The sequence below is a fragment of the Canis lupus genome, chromosome 18, assembly GCF_003254725.2.
Source record: "Canis lupus dingo isolate Sandy chromosome 18, ASM325472v2, whole genome shotgun sequence".
In the NCBI taxonomy this organism is placed as follows: Eukaryota; Metazoa; Chordata; class Mammalia; order Carnivora; family Canidae; genus Canis; species Canis lupus.
This window is the reverse complement of record NC_064260.1, coordinates 8177766-8190843: the sequence shown is the minus strand read 5'-3', so window position 1 is coordinate 8190843 and position 13078 is coordinate 8177766. Positions and strand designations below refer to the sequence as shown.

At 39.3% G+C, this 13078-nt stretch overlaps 1 long non-coding RNA gene across 2 annotated transcripts in view; it reads left to right on the top strand.

Annotated features, from left to right (window-relative positions):
• The window catches only part of LOC112661380 (uncharacterized), a 111938-nt gene that overhangs the window by 82697 nt on the left and 16163 nt on the right, over positions 1–13078 (top strand). Inside the window, exon 4 of one of the 2 annotated variants that reach the window (XR_007403467.1) lies at positions 7154–7267. This is a non-coding gene — a long non-coding RNA (uncharacterized LOC112661380). Of the gene's footprint in view, positions 1–5757; positions 5893–7153; positions 7268–13078 lie in introns of those variants that run through there. The other variant, XR_007403468.1, reaches the window with a different exon arrangement.

Genomic DNA, 13078 nt, shown 5'->3' with positions numbered 1-13078 from the left:
TCTCTCTGGTGATCACTGCATCTGTCCTATGACTGTCTGCTGGTTAAAAAAAGGAAAAGTCTTCTTCCAGGATATATGTGATACAATTTATGCCCCCAAATGACTTATCATATATAGTAGTCACCTTGCAATCCAAAAACATGCATTCTCCTTTGTAACAATTTTAGAGAGTAATGGGTCATAAGCTAAATGAACTAACACAGAGGTTGGCAAACTGTGACCTGTGGAAACAAATCCAGCCCATTACCTATTTGTATAAATAAAGTTGTTTTGGGCATACCCACACCCATTTGTTTAAAAATGGCAGACGTAAAAAAAAAAAAAAAAAAAAAATGGCAGACGTTGTAGTTGCAACAGAGATGGCAAAGTCCACAAAATCTAAAATTATTTGCGTAAAAATCTTGCCAATCTCGCACCCATCCAAAGTCAACCAATAAGTTGGCAGGAGAAAACTTCTCATCAAATCCTTTTATATGCTGAATAGCTTTGTTTATAGCTCAGGGTTGGAGAATATTATAGCTCCTAACAAATGAAGGTCAGGGAGTTAGGCAGGTGGCACATGTATGGCTCAAAGTCCTAGAAGACAACACAATTCCCTGCACATGGTTTGAAAGAGGAGACTGTGATGATGAAAGGTCATTTGTGGAGGTATGACAAAATAACAGTGACAAATGTGGGGGTTTGGGGCAGCCAGAGGCAGACAGCAGAGGCAACCATACCAGCCCAGGGCTGAAGAAATAAGGCAAAAAAAGAGGTATAGAGCCAGGGAAGAGGGTTCCCTTCTGGGAGTTACAGTCATGGAGGGGCACGGCTGCTTCTAAGGCAGAAAATGCAGCTTCTAAGCTGATGGGAATGTCTCTTTCTGTCCTCTCATACCTTACTGGTACCTGCCCACAACTCGTTGAAACTAACCAGAAGCCAGAAATCACTAGAACCCGGGTGATGCAGTCCAAAATGGTCAACCTTCTGGAGTGCAGAGAAGGGCAGGCAGATTGAGGTGTGAGCAAAAGTGTGACTGACCAGCACACAGGCACCCCAAATCCATAAGACGTGAGACAAATGAATAAATGTCAGGGTATATTGATTAGAATTTCTACTCTAAGTACAGAAACCCAACTCAAACTGCTTCACATAATGAGAAAAAAATGCATTAACTCACATCAGAGGAAGCCCAGGTGATAAAGGTCTTCAGGGTGGGTTGATTTAATAGCTCATGATCGCCATCATGGAGACCTAAGTATTGGCATCTCCTGCTCCACCATCTCAGGACAGCTCGATTCTAAAGCTAGTTTGCAAGGGGCAGTGAAGGAAACATGCCTTCTTCTTTTTTTCTTTTTAAATTTCATTTATTCATGAGAGGCAGAGACACAGGCAGAGGGAGAAGCAGGCCCCATGCAGGGAGCCTGACGCGGGACTCGATCCCAGGTCTCCAGGACCATGACCTGGGCCAAAGGCAGCGCTAAACCGCTGAGCCACCCGGGCTGCCCGGAAACATGCCTTCTTGTTCATGACTAGGGATGGCCAGGGCTGAGAAGCCAAGGAGGCAAGGGGACAATGTTCAGATTTTTCCCTCTCCATTCCCACCAGCTTAGAACCTGTGTTTGTGTTAGCAGCTGGATATGTATACATATTCTTTTTCTTGCTCTCCTCTCTCAACTTGATTTTTTTAAAGCTATCCTAGTTCTCCTTGTATTTTGCTAGCTCTGGTTAATTTAGGCCTGACGATTCCAGAACCAATCGCTGGCCAGGGGGATAATCACCTACACTGGGTTGGACTAGCTATCTAAAGAATGGAAGGCATGGGAGAAAGGAGTGTCATCTATAAAGTCCGCTACGTAAAATATCATAGGAAAGCACTACAATATTTGTCTTTTTCCAAGTGTGTTTCTTCTATTGTGTCACTTAGTTTATAGGTATCTGCCACCCAGATCTTCATCTGACACGTGAGGCTTGTGTCTGGCAACAGGGTGGTTACACTGTAGAGTGGTGGTACATGCTTTTGTTCAGAACTAGAACCGATTTCCTTAGCCAAGCAGTTCATGAGACCCCAGAAAAGCCACAAGAGAACTTATGGGAAAAGAGAAAGCTACCAAGTCTAAGGTTCTAATTAGATTTGCTCCCTGGTCTTTGGTAAATCACCCACCCTAGGTGCTTTAACTTCCTTCTACATAATGAAGATATATGATGGTTGCAGCCCCACAGCAAGAGAAATTACATAATATGGGCTCAGAGGGTTTAACAGCTGCAATTAATTTGAAAGCCTTTTAAGAGGTGCTAGGTGTTTTTCACACCTTTCCCTGCACCTGGTAGGTGTTGGGTCCCATTGCTGACGTCTCCATTTGGTCCTCGATGGATGAGTTTTACGTCAATGTTGCAAGACAAGCTCAGAACTTGCCTACGTGGAGATTTTTCACCTCATCATGAGCACTGTATTGCCACTGACCTAATCCTAACTTTCATCCTATCCAGAAATGGCCTGAGATTTTAATCTAGTTTGTACACGAAAGTGTCAACAAAACAACTTACCTATTATTCCCAGATGTTGAGATACTGAACGGGCACTCTGAGGGGAGAGTCTGATCAGGATCTTGACAGTTACTTGTCGTTGGCAGTTGGCTCCCGGCGATCAGTGACCATCAAAAGGCAAAGCCTCCTGTCAAGTAATGGAAGTTCCATTGAAGATATAACCAACTAACTTTGGGTAAAGCTGCATTAAAATTGGGGGGCTCTTTATTTTCCCAACATTTTTCTAATACTTGGCCAGGCTGATAAAATTGTTGACCCTGGCTGGTGCACCAGAGTAGATTACCTCAGAGCTTTTAAAATCAAAGCACCCATTCTGCAGACAGGCACAATGGCAGGAGCCTCAGCAGGTGCTGGGATATCCATTTCTAACAGCAATCGAAGTACATGAGCTCAGTATTTCTTAGGACATCAGTAACTAAAGTCCTGGCCAGTATAAATAAGTCAGAATCCCAGCTTCTTCTTCTCAAATCCAAATTTCCCTGTGCTAAACTCAGGCACATGTTTACAGTTTCCAAGTAAAGATTAAAAAATTAATCTAAAACTTTGACACACCACAGTACTTTCATGAGTTTCCATAGTGGCTTCTCTATACACAGCACAATAGATTCCTTATGAAAATTATTATATTAATCAGCAATGACTCATGTAAATTAGTTTGTGATTTCTTAGTTTTGAAAAGGTCCAATTTCATTTTTATCACTGCCCCAAGTTTATTTTTTTACTTAAAATTCACATCACAACTCAGAATGGGAAATGTCACTGGAAAGTTGTTTTTCAAACCAAGAATTTTGCTTTCAAAAAGAGCAAAGGAGAGAATAAATGAACATAATAATGCCAATAATTATGTGCTACATGATTTTTATAACCAAGCAGTTTATTGCAACTGCTTTTGTGGGTGGTGCAAAATATTTGAACAGGTTTTCAAACCAGTTGGCAATTTAATAAATATTAGTGATTGTTGTTACAGGTTGAGTTTTATGATCTATGGTTGATTGATTTGTATGGAAACCAGAAGGACACAACCAGGCTAGCGTTCTGCTTTGAAAGTGTTACTCAGTACTTGACTCATGTTTGAGCCACTTATGAGGTTCTTTAGGACTCTGAAAGGGGGAAGCTACTGAGAAAGCAAGTAGGTTTCAAGGAACTAGGAAAAGCTTTTGAGTGGTCTTTGCAAAGCTAATTGGATATCTATGCACAACCATAAACTTGACAGTCAGGGAAGGTAAAAAGAAAAACAACCTCAGGTGTGTGTATAGCTACACTGATAGAGGAGTATCTCACCTCACCAACCCTCATAAACACTCCAACAAATAACAACCAGCTCATATATGATGCGAAAAGAACCAAGAACCCCAAAATGGATGGGCTTAATCATTTTCTTCTCCTCATTTAGTAATAACAGCAAAAAAGTAGGTGGAGAGATTAATTGGATAATAGGCTAGGCTAAATTTGTCACTGTTACTAAATAAATACATTCTTGTTTTAATCACAATAAGTAGTAAATAAAAGGATTTCTTTAGCAACTCATAAAATTCTTACCAAGTCCAGAACTTAGGACAATGTTCATAAGAATGCGTTGAAACAGTAATATGAATTGGTTGACTGCTTTCAACTGCCAATTAAAAAAACAATCTAATGACACAATAGCTTGGTCCCAGCCAACCTTTTGGGATGACCAAGCTGATCATAGACCCAGTCAATTTACATCATATCAAGTGTTGTCTTTAACTCAAAGAGGAATCCTCGCCTCTCTTTCTGAGATTCTGTGAGTTCCGTGAGGGCAGGCATCGTGACAATCTTCCCCATGCCCAGCAACATCTACCCAAAATAGCTGGGCAATAAATATTTATCCAAGACATAACAGATTAGCTGCATGAGTGAACAGCAGACAGAAAGTGCCTGAGGGTTGTCTGCCCCTCTCTCTGTATCTGTCTGTATCCTTCTCTCTGTGTCTTTGTTCCTCTGTCTCTTGGTCTCTCTTTCCCTTAGCTCTCAAGAACAGAAGCTGCAAGGTTTACTAAAGGATAACCCTGGTAAAATCCAATGATTTGGGACACCTGAGTGGCTCAATCAGTTAAGCATCCGACTCTTAGTTTCATCTCAGGGTGGTGGGATCTAGCCCCACATTGGCCTCTACACTGGGCATGGAGCCTGCTGGAGATTCCTTTTCTCCCTCTTCCTCTGCCCTCCCCCACCTTCTTACCAAAAAAATTAAAAATAAATAAATAAATAAATACATAAATAAATACATACATACATACATACATACATACATACATATATTCTTTCTGGGTACTTTGTGGAAGAAAGGAAAGGAAAGAGAGACAGAGGGGGGAATAAGAGAGGGAAAGAGGGGAAAGAAGGGAGACAAAAACAAAAATAAAATAAAACTCAATTATATCAAGTACATGGGTAGTCTTGCAGTTCAAGTAGCCAACACTTAACGGAGAGAGTAATAAAATCTTTCTACCCAACTATATTTTGATTTTTTAAAAGGATTTTATTTATTTATTTGACAGAGAGAGAGAGAGGGAGAAGGAGAGAGCATAAGCAGGGGGAGCAGCAGGCAGAGGGAGAGGGAGAAGCAGGCTCCCTCCTGAACAGAGAGCCTTATGTGGGACTCGATCTCAGGACCCTGGGATCATGACTTGAGCCAAAGGCAGATAGATGCTTAGCTGACTGAGCCATCCAGTTTTGATTTTAATAAGTATAGAAATACTTACTCAGAGTAATATTTAAGCATTAAAATCTATAATTATCCTCCTAAATAGTGCAAAATGTACTAGAAACATGTTACTGTTTTCTAATTAAATTTATCAGTATTTTACCTTATTTTTTCATCACACAAAAAGGTTTTACTTTTACCAAAATTAGCTAAAAATTCTTTCAGTATTTTTGTAGTTTCCCTGCTTACACTTCATATTGTATCCATTTTGTGTTTATTTTAATGTGAAAGAGAGGGACAAGAATCCAATGTACTGCCTTCCCTCAACAAATATTCAAATGTCCCATGTTATCAATATTATGCCATGGTTGTTTCTTCACATAGTCAATCCCAGTATGTCTTTGGATCAATTTCTGGAGTCTTTATGCACTTTATGCACTTTATGCACTTTCACTGATCTGTTTGCTTATCTATACTTCCATACCATGATGCTTAATTATTGTAAATATACCTTTATACCCCAATTAGTTTCTCAGTTTAGATTTTCCTGGCCTTCTCTTTCACAGTTTCTTTATCCGTGAACTTGGAAGTTAGTTTATCTGGTTCTAAAAAATATCCCAGTAGTATTCCTGTTGGGCTCCCAATAACCTTATAAACCAATTGAGAGTGAACTGACCTCATCAGGATATTGAATCTTCCTACTGAAGGTAGGATATGCCCTTCCAACTTTTCCATTTTTCCTTTTTCTCTTTCAGTGATTTAACATTTTCCTTACATATATTTTGCACAATTCTAATTTTCTTCCTAGGCATTTTCTCTTTTTAATTGTCACTGCATTTTTCCTCTATTATGTTTTTTAAACATGAGGTACACATTAATCAAAACCATTTAAAAGAGTTCAACGATCTTGTAGATAGAGATGTATAGGGGGCTTTGTAGCTCCCTGGTAGTGGGCAGGGAAAGATTAAACTGTGAAATGTGAGATAAAAAGTCATTCCTGAGAAGTTTGTGAATGGGATGAAGAGATACCATGAATTCCCACAGCCACCATAAGTATGGAGGAGTCGTCCAAGTAGAATCAGAACTATTAGGAATCTGAAAGCTGATTTTTATCCTCCTGAAAGGGGGAAGAGGAGAAAACAATGAGTCAGAACATAAGGATGAAGTCCTACACAAACAGACTAACCATTTCCCTTATAGTGAGCAGCTGCTGTTTTCCAGAAAGAAATAAAGGAAAGAAGTTCTTAAAATCCACAAGTGCATGGGTCTGGACTAGAGCATGACACAGGCTCTTTACTAAAATAACAAATGCTAAAAAATAATTGAAAAAACAAACAATAACAAATGTAATACTTCTAATCTAGCTCGATGTACAGAGGTGACCATTCCAGTGCAGATTTGTACCAGGTACCCAGAAAAGATCAACAAAGTACCCAGATGATAGATGATGATACAAACAGAATGAATGGAATTTAAACAGAGATGCTCACCCCTACCAACCCTACATATTTCAGCAATCTTACCAGAAGGAATTAGAACTTGTGGTCAGAATAATACTTTGGGTTACTTCTAGTGTGTTGTATTAATATGACTATTTGTATTATAAATGAGTAATTTGCAGATAGTCTCAATCTATAGTATTGGATTCAGTGGTTCTTAGTCAATTTTTTTGTTGCCTTTATAAAGTTCTGTATTAAAGAATCCCTTTTGTATACTAGTATAGACAGATACTAACTTGTTTGAATTCCAAATGGCAATTGATGTAAGGGCCTGGCTTCTACAATGCTTAGTCAAATGGCAAACCACACCCACAAAACAATGCTTTTTCATAGAAAGCTATTGTACCAAAACATAGTTCTCCTTATATCTGCTAAATATTACACTTTTATCACATGCAGTCTAAGTGCAACTAAGAAGTACAATTGACTTTTGCATATTTTTTTTCTTTTTTATTTATGTTAGAGAGAGAGAGAGAGTCAGAGACACAGGCAGAGGGAGAAGCAGGCTCCATGCACCAGGAGCCCGACGTGGGATTCGATCCGGGGTCTCCAGGATCGCGCACTGGGCCAAAGGCAGGTGCTAAACCGCTGCGCCACCCAAGGATCCCACATATTGGTCTTATATCTGGTCAACTTGGTGATTCATCGATTATTTCTAAGTAATTTTTTCATGCATACAATGATATTATCCATAAATAATGAGCCTCTTCTCACAACCTAACCCCTCTAATATATTTCTGGTATCATTGTGATAGCTAAGGTCTCCAATGTGATGTTGACTATAGTAGTGATAGGAAGCAGTCTTATCTACTACCTAATTTTAAAAGTTCCCTACTAGCAGTTCTGCAATAATACTTTGAAATAAGTCAATCGGAGAAGGACAAACATTATATGGTCTCATTCATTTGGGGAATATAAAAAATAGTGCAAGGGAATAAAGGGGAAAGGAGAAAAAAATGAGTAGGAAATATCAGAAAGGGAGACAGAACATGAGAGACTCCTAACTCTGGGAAACGAACTAGGGGTGGTGGAAGGGGAGGTGGGCAGGGGTTGGGGTGACGGGCACTGAGATGGGCACTTGATGGGATGAGCACTGGATATTATTCTATATGTTGGCAAATTGAACACCTATAAAAAATAATTTATAAAATAAAAAATACTTTGAAAATATACCTTTAAAGAACATTTACAATATAAAACTCTATAAAGTTTCTAAGAATAAATGTAGCAGAATATGAATAAGACTTGTACACAGAATAACCTTTACTCAAAGATATTAAGGAAATCTGGATGTTAAGAGAAATATGATGTTCATGGTCAGGAAGATTTAGTAATAGTCTAAAGAGGCTAATTTGACCCTAAATGATCTGTATATTTCTTATAACCTTTATTAAAATCTCATGTAGCTTGAGAGGGTGATTTTAAAATGTAACTCAGAACCAAGGATTAAGAAGAGCAAAAATGCTTCTGAAGAGAATAATTAGGAAAGACTCATTATAAAGTGATAGTAGTTAAGCAATGTAGTATTTGGGGACAAATGAATTAACCAGTGGAACAGAATAGAGAAGCCAGAGACAGATGCACTGGTGTTAGAGGAACTTTGCTATATGACAGGGTGTGGCATGGTGGATAATTTGGGAACGGAGGGCCCATTCACAAATAAATATGGAAAAATTATCTACACATAGATGAAAAAGAATGGAAATTAGGTTTGTACCCTCAGCTATAAACAAAAATCAACTCCAGATGAATCAAGCTCCTAAATTTGCCAAAAGCAAAACCTTAACATTTTAGGAAAATATTTAAGTAAATATCTTTTAGAATTTAGGGTAGGATGGGCTTTCTTAAGCAATCACAAAAGTAGAACTACAAAGAAAAATATTGTTGAATGTTAAATATTGCTACATTTAATACCGAAAGCTTTTGTTCATCAAATAATGTCATAAACTTGAAAAACATATTTATAACACATCTGCAAAAAACATACCAGACTATATAAAGAACTTCTATAAATAAGTAAGAAAAAAGAAAAACAACTTAACAGAAAAATAGAAAAATAGCGAGGCTGACATTTCACCTAAGAGAAATACATGCAGCCAACAAAAACATGGAACAAGGTGCTCACCTTCACTACTAATCTGGGAAATGCCAAGTGTGTGTAAGGATGTGGAAAAATGGGTACTTCTGACACAATGCTGACAGAAAAGTATAAATTCGTACACTACTTTGGAAAACAGTTTGGCACTACTGAGGAAACAGATATGAATTCCTATTATCCAGCAATTCCACTCCTTGTATATGTGTGTGTTAGAGGCTGTCCTTGCTTTGACAATATCGTGTTAACTGAAACTTTTGCATATTAAAACTGTGTCCTCACTTTGCATAGTTCCACAGCAACTGAGATAGCACTGGCAGAGCCCAGACACAGTTTGGATAGGTCCAAGTTTTAGTTCACATAGTTTGTGCAGTGCAAAGACTGCCCATATGTGTGGGTGTGTGCAAGTGTGCATGCTTGCATGTATGTGTGAATTCAACAGAAATTTATGTATGTGTGCACCAGGACAAAGGACAAGAACACTAATTACACTATTACTAATAATATCCAAAACTTAGGGAAAAATGTAAACGTTCACGAAAAGTAGAATGGGTACATGAACTGCCTATTTAGACAATGGTGTATTACACAGGCGAGAGTGGGGCTGAACTACAGCTATATAAGAGTGTAGGTGGGTCTTATAAGCATAATTCGAACAAAAGAAGCAAGACATACAAGAGATCATATAACATAAATCAATATAATTCAAAAATAAACTCTTGCTTAGGGATTCATACCTAGGTGGTAAAACTAAAGGAAAGCCGGAAAGTGATTATCACAAGAGTTAGGATAGTGGTTCCTTCTCCTTGGGAGGTAGGAATTGTCCTTGGGAGCACAAAGAGTGATTTCCACAGCTCTGGGATTGTCTATTCCTTGGCTTCAGTGTTAGTTGTATACTGCATTACTAAGTGTGAATTGTTTTACGATTTTTTTTAAGCCACAGAATTTTAGAACTTAAGAATTGTTAAGTGTAATTTTGATCAGTCCCCTTTTTCTAGTCTAAATTACCAAACAAACAAACAGGAACCACTGAATCCAGTGATTCCCAAACTTGCATGCCTACCCTAAACACTTGGGAATCATAAACACAGATTCCTCATTCCCCTTTGGAAATTTAATTTAATGGATACTTGAAAGCGGCCTTATAATCTAAAATTTTAAAAATTTTCTAAGTGATTTTGACGCAGCCATCTCAACAATGACATTTTAGAATTAATGGTCCAGCTAGTGGTTGAACATCTGTAGCTTTAGGGGAACTCAACAGCCTTTGGACCTTGAAATAAAGCCTTATGACTGAATTCATACATTTAAAAGAGTAAAGGAAATAAGGGCAACTTTTTAAAGTCTTCCAGAAAACCTTTATTGTTATTTCAGGGAAATTATCTAATATCAGATCTGTGAATTTTTAAATAATGTTACCTAATTTTCATGACATAGAATAATACTTTGAACTTAAAAGAAGATATTATTTTTTAATTGCACAGTTTATTAATTTTTCTCCTGATTATTTCTCTTAGTAAAGTATCTATGTGGAAAAATTGCTCAAGTAACTTTCACCAAAGTTTTGAACATAATTCAAATAGGGGACTGAGGATTGACTTAGTTTTATGCACAAATTAGATGACAGATTTTTAAAGATCTTCTCTGAGTAACTTTTTTACCTATTATTTTTTTTAGGAACAGTTTTAGGTTTACAGCAAAATTGAGGAAAGTACAGAGATTTTCCATATACTCCATGTCCCCATACATGCATAGTTTCCTCCATGACCGACAACCCCCACCAGAGGGTATATTTGTTGCCATCGATGAACCTACACTGACACGTCACTAAGGGTTGGCTGTTGGTGTTGTACATTTTAGTACATTCTTCCTCTTACTGTGGCAGGTGGCTTTGCAGAAAAAAATTATAATTCTCGGAATTTTTCTCACCCAGTTTGGAAAAACTAACATGCAGCCTACCCTCTTGGATCAATGCTCAGAGAGAGTAGGGAACAGTGAGAGATGCCTGCCCTTTAACATTTAAGAAATCAGATCTTGGGGTTCCTGGGAGGCACAGCTGACTGAACAACTGATTCTAGATTTCAGCTCAGGTCATGATCTTTGGGGTCATGGGATCAAGCCCCACATTGGGCTATGCACTCATCACAGAGTCTGCTTGAGATTCTCTCCCTCTGTCCCTCCCCCTACTCCTCGGCACAGGCAGGCTCTCTCTCTAAAATAAATAAGTGACTCTTTAAAAAATTTCAAAAAAGAAATCAGATCTTGCTGTGGCTGTTTTCTATATGGTGTAGGTATATAAGTGTGTTTAGAGAAGCCCTTCCTATTGAAATTGTGGCTTATATTTTTATCCAAAGTCAGTTGAGATTTTTATGTATGAGGCCAATTCTTGACATTTTCATGCTCAAAATATTTCTAATGAGGAACTTCAGCTCCTGTGTATTGTATTCTTTTTTTTTTTTTTTTTTACTTTGAGAACTTGGGAGCTTGCATCCCTATAGTAAGTTAGTGGTAATACTCAAAAATAGGCAGCAGGCTCCCAGTTGTGGTTCCACGAGAAAGCCACTAGACCACATCGGCCCCCCGCCTCCACCTCCTATGCCTAGGCAAACCCCTCTTTCACATCTTCCCGTTGACTTCTTTAGAAGCAGGTTTCCAGGAATGGTGGGGCCAGATGGAGAAATCAGCTGGGAACTTTATGCCTCATTGACAGGAGAGGAGGGTGGGGAAATCCTCCCAACTGAAATGTTAACTCATTGCCTATTGTGGTTACTTCGGACTGTCATCAGGAAAGTTTCAACTGGCTGGTAAGGAAGTGGGATGTTTTTCAGCTTTCACGCTTGTGCAATATGATTTCAGAAGAAGTAAACAGAGAAAACTGATGTGTGTATATATGTGTGTCCGGCACAGAAACAAAAGATCGTCTGGAAGTATACGGGGTATGTAATGAAAAAGTAAGCAATGGATGAACCGTCACAATAGACTCATGAACATGACCCCATGGTTGGTCCTCAACAGTCAGTGTCCAAGAGTTGGAGCCCAGACTGAAGCCAGGAGCTGCACAGTGGTGGGGAGGTGACAGGGTGTGGGGTCAGGATGCACTGTGATGAATTCAAAGGGAAAAATGCTTAGGTACATATGGAAAACTGCACTACGTTGCCACTGCCAGTCTAGGAAATGAAGAGCGTCCCTGGAGTGGTGGGTGATCTAACCCAGCCTTTCCGTCTGCCTCCAAATGATATGTGCACACATGTGCAGACAGAAACTTGAACTGAACAGAAGTGAGAGGTGACGAAAGTCCTGCTGACTTCTATTCATTCGAAGTGGGAAGAAGAAGAGGCAGTCTTGGTCATGAAGGGAATTCCCTGGGTTGAAATTACTTGTCTTCAGCCTTCTAAGTGGCCTGTAATATGTAGCAGAGTGACGACCCGTCTGGACACCTCTGGGCTTTGGGGCCACAGGACAGGCACAAGCCTCATGAAATAACAAGCAAATGAACCCATGTGGGAAAGAGCTTAAATCAAAGGGAACCTGGCTGATTACCTCCTGAAATGGACACTAACATCCCACCTGCTTCTTTTCACCTTCCCCTCCACAGAATCTTAGCAAGGATCCCAGGCAACTAAAATTAAGATTTCTGCCTCTTGCCTTTCCCTCGATCTTCTCCAGAAAATTCAACCAAGGCAGACAGAAAGAAAAAGGATGGGTGAGTTGTAAGCTCCATCGTTTGTTAGGACCCTCACTACTCACAGCTCAAGCAGCAATTTTAGTGTCATGCAGAAGCTTGATAGAAATCCAGCGTCTCAGGCTCCATTCCTACTTATGGAGTCAGAATCTGTATTTTAACAGGATCCCTAGGTAATCCCTGTAAACTGTAACATTGTTGCAGTACCTTCTTCCCACCATGCTCTGGTCTAAATGTTTGTGTCTCCCTTCCCCAATCCATGCGTTGAAATCCTAACCCCGAATGTGACAGTATTAGGAGACGGGCCTTTGGGAGGTACTGAGGTCATAGGTGGAGCCCTCCTGGATGGGATTAGTGCCTTACACAAGAGGCTCTGGAGAGACCTCTAGTCCCTCTAACCATGTGGGGACATTGCAATAAGACACCAGCCAGGAACAGGAAAGTCACCTTTACCAGAAGACAGCCATCCTGGTGCCCTGATCCATGTTTCCAACCTCCAGAAACATGAACAATACATTTCTCTGTTTCATAAACTACCTCCCCTGTGGTATCTTATGACACAGCCCAAACACACTAGGACTCACTCACTGTCTTTATTGGAATGGCCAATA